Source organism: Cryptomeria japonica, chromosome 2 (genome assembly GCF_030272615.1).
Source record: "Cryptomeria japonica chromosome 2, Sugi_1.0, whole genome shotgun sequence".
Taxonomy (NCBI): Eukaryota; Viridiplantae; Streptophyta; class Pinopsida; order Cupressales; family Cupressaceae; genus Cryptomeria; species Cryptomeria japonica.
In genome coordinates, this window is record NC_081406.1 from 306,539,182 (window position 1) to 306,543,901 (window position 4,720).

The window sequence follows — 4,720 nt, forward strand, 5'->3', positions numbered from 1 at the left end:
CCATTAGAGTATTAGGTTACTCTTTCTTCCAATCAGCAAGGGACAACAGTGTACCCTGTGCAGCAGTCGACTTAGCATATAAAATTGTGAAGAAAGGCATGAAAATTGATTTATGTGAGGTATAGTTGAAAAACCTGTTTGAGAATCTCAATACCATAAGGAAGCCAAAGAAGAACAATTCGGCTAATACATTAAAATTTGGATCACTTCTAATATGCATGTTTTCATTGTCACAAAGTTGGACACTTGGCTAGAGATTGCAGAGATCAACCTAGAGGAGACACTGAAGAAATAAAAGGCAAATTACAGATGATTTGGAAAAAGAAGGAAATTGTGTCAAATGAAGAAAACACCTTACCTACCAATTTAGGTGCACCTATTCCAAATTAATCGGTAAAGGTATGAAGGGACTGCATTATCTCAAAGGTCAAATCTTACCAGTTCCTATTTCATTTTGTACTTAATTCAAAATCTGCATAATTAAAGATGTTTAAGAAAATTTGAAATTTTATCAAAATCTTTTTGAAGCCTATCAAATTGGTAAATTCAGGAAGTCTGGCTACTCAGTAAAAGCATTAAAAAAAAAGGAAGTAGTGGTACCGAGTGCATTTAATATTTTCTGACCTAACTGCACGAAGCCCGATAAGGTATAATGAATACTTAAAGCTATTGCGTAGTCATTTTCACTCACCAAGTTTTCAAGAAAGCAAAGAAAAGTGAATCAAAGGCGATCAAACCTCCTCCGAAGCAAATTCAAAGGTATTTACATCAATCACAATGCATTATCAAGATAGTTTACCGATCATATCCAGTTGTTATTATTTGCTAAGTAGAAAGTGTCTGTCGTTTGAAAGTCTTCAAACCCTAAGGATCTTTTATTAGTATTTATTTGAAATCTGCAATGGCGCCTAAGATCCAGAATCCCGTTGTTGTTGAGAACATCGAAAAGCCCTCACTGAAATACTCTTTAACTCCCAAAATTGCATCTGAACCGGATGACAAAACTGCATTTTCACTCATTCCGGATAGAGTTTTATTAGTCGAGGATGTGAGATTCTTTACTAAATGTTGAGTTGAAAAACTAGGTCATGTTGAGATCAAAGACACATATGATGAATTGTGTACCGATGGTAAAATGGATAACAAATATGAACACATCAAAATCAAGGGATTGACCGAAGCCCTAACCTATCCCCGTGTATTCAAACCCCAATGGGTCAAGTTTGTTTTGAGCAGAGTTCATGATGACTTCATGTGGCTAGAAGAGCAACCGTTTAAGATCACTAAGGAAATCATTCATTTGATCACCAGTTACCCTATTTATGATCATACCCAAGCTCAGAAAATGATATCACAGAAGGAATTGACCAGCTTAACTAGAGTAGAATTTGATTGTAGGGGACTGAAACTGAACAATGTCACAGATGCATAGCTAAAGTTTGCCATTAGAGTATTAGGTTACTGTTTCTTCCAATCAGCAAGGGAAAACAGTGTACCCTGTGCAGCAGTCGACTTAGCATATAAAATTGTGAAGAAAGGCATGAAAATTGATTTATGTGAGGTATTGTTGAAAAACCTGTTTGAGAATCTCAATACCATAAGGAAGCCAAAGAAGAACAATTTGGCTAATACACTAAAATTTAGATCACTTCTGATATGCATGTTTTCATTGTCACAAAGTTGGACACTTGGCTAGAGATTGCAGAGATCAACCTAGAGGAGACACTAAAGAAATAAAAGGCAAATTACAGATGATTTGGAAAAAGAAGGAAATTGTGTCAAATGAAGAAAGCACCTTACCTACCAATTTAGGTGCACCTATTCCAAATTAATCGGTAAAGGTATGAAGGGACTGCATTATCTCAAAGGTCAAATCTTAAGAGTTCCTATTTCATTTTGTACTTAATTCAAAATCTGCATAATTAAAGATGCATTAGAAAATTAAAAATTTTATCAAAGTCTTTTGGAAGCCTTTCAAGTCGGTAAATGCAGGAAGTTTGGCTACTCGGTAAAAGCATAAAAAAAAAGGAAGTAGTGGTACCGAGTGCATTTAATGTTTTCTGACCTAACTGCATGAAGCCCAATAAGGTATAATGAATACTTAAAGCTATTGCGCAGTCGTTTTCACTCACCAAGTTTTCAAGAAAGCAAAGAAAAGAGAATCAAAGGCGATCAAACCTCCTCCGAAGCAAATTCAAAGGTATTTACATCAATCACAACGCATTATCAAGATAGTTTACCGATCATATCCAGTTGTTATTATCTGCTAAGTAGAAAGCGTCTGTCGTTTGAAAGTCTTCAAACCCTAAGGATCTTTTATTAGTATTTATCTGAAATTTGCAATGACGCCTAAGATCCAGAATCCCGTTGTTGTTGAGAACATCAAAAAGCCCTCACTGAAATACTCTTTAACTCCCAAAATTGCATCTAAACCGGATGACAAAACTGCCTTTTCACTCATCTGGATAGAGTTTTATTAGTCAAGGATGTGAGATTCTTTACTAAATGTTGAATCGAAGAACTAGGTCATGTTGAGATCAAAGACACATATGATGAATTGTGTACCGATGGTAAAATGGATAGCAAATATGAACACATCAAAATCAAGGGATTGACCGAAGCCCTAACCTATCCCCGTGTATTCAAACCCCAATAGGTCAAGTTTGTTCTGAGCAGAGTTCATGATGACTTCATGTGGCTAGAAGAGCAACTATTTAAGATCACCAAGGAAATCATTCATTTGATCACCGGTTACCCTATTTATGATCATGCCCGAGCTCAGAAAATGATATCACAAAAGGAATTGATCAGCTTAACCGGAGTAGAATCTGATTGTAGGGGATTGAAACTGAACAATGTCACAAATGCAGAGCTAAAGTTTGCCATTAGAGTATTAGGTTACTGTTTCTTCCAATCAGCAAGGGAAAACAGTGTACCCTGTGCAGCAGTCGACTTAGCATATAAAATTTTGAAGAAAGGCATGAAAATTGATTTATGTGAGGTATTGTTGAAAAACCTGTTTGAGAATCTCAATACCATAAGGAAGCCAAAGAAGAACAATTCGGCTAATACACTAAAATTTGGATCACTTCTGATATGCATGTTTTTCTATTTTGAGAAATTCTTTCCATCAGTCGGTAAAGTTATTTGGGAGCTACACCGACCAATCACCCATCAAATCAATGACTTCATCAAGAAGCTAGGTGATAATTTTAATGATATTATGGATGATTATTTTAGCAAGTTTCAGGGAAGATGCATAACAGATATAGAATTCCACCCAAGCTAGTGGAGAAATACAAGGATGACATATGTTTTGAAGTTGACACTGATTACTGCTATGTTAATCTTGTGGAACCAAGAACTCAATCTTTGCCACCTATGGGTTAAAAGATTGATTTTGACATCACACAACATCAGATAGATTATTTTCTTACATTACCAAGGCATGCTACTGAGCTGAGGTATGGAACATATGAAGAAGTGAAGGAAAAAGTAAAAATGAGCATTGTAGTACCCAAGGATACAAGGAAGGCAACAAAGATGATCAAGACATTAACGGAGAAATTTGGAGAAGGTTCTTCCTCCATGCCTGTCAAAGGAACTATAGTAATCTCCAAAGAGGAATCTGAAGCCCAAGAGGCAGCTATAACACTAAGCACTAAATTGCCAAAAGGGAAAGTTTTGAAAAGAAAGAAACAGGATACATCCAAAGTGTCACCGACTCCTCCAGCAAAGTGACCTAACACAAGAGCATCTGCAGCATCACCCAGTAAGAAACCAAAGAATGTTGCCGCACCCAAGGTAACAAAAACTTACAAGAAATCTACTCGGAGACTCATTTTGGCAAAAGAGTCTAGTGATACTGAATCCGAAGACAAAAACAAATTTCAGATTGTCAAGAGTACAAAGGTAAATGTACATAGTGTTGAAAATTTATGTGCTAATCTGAAGCAATATGGTGGATTTGGATCATTTAGATATGTAAAATATGAATCCAGATCTGATGATGAAAAGAGACAAATAGAAGAAGTTGTCATTTGCACACTATTGAAATTCTAATTGGTCCCATTGGAAGTATGTAAATCTCTTCCAAATGAATTATATCTACATATTGACAATAGGTGGAAGTATGCAATGGCCTTAGAGAAACAGATGAGAGAAAGAAGTCTGGTACATCTTTTCCTAGACATGTCGGTAGATGAGATCACCGAACATTTGAAAAACTGCCACACAAAATTCCTAGTCAAGCAAAGAGCCTTGAAATTGATGAATGGCCTTTACTTGGATGTAGAGAATGAGACCAAAGAAAAATGGCAAGAAATATTTCAAATCAAGAATGCTGGTGAGCAAGCTGAAGTTGAAATAGTTGATGTCACCGAGCAAGATCCTGATATCACGGAGCAAGACCCTGCTGACACCATACAAGTAGATGAAGATATCATGGATACAGAGGCACCTGAACAAGAAATGATAGAAGGGAATGCTTATGCCCAACTTGTATCCAGTGAATCAGTTTTGGAACAAGTCCATCCCTATCCTCCGGTCAATCAACCTATCTCAACCGAGGTCCCTTAGGATACTGAACAAGGGACAGAAGGTCACAAATCTACAGAAGGAGAAACTGCTTCTCAGGCCACCGGGGAACAAACCTCTCAAGCTCCCTCTAGCACTAAAAATGTTACAACTGAGACACCAAGCTCAGAGACACCAAAGGACA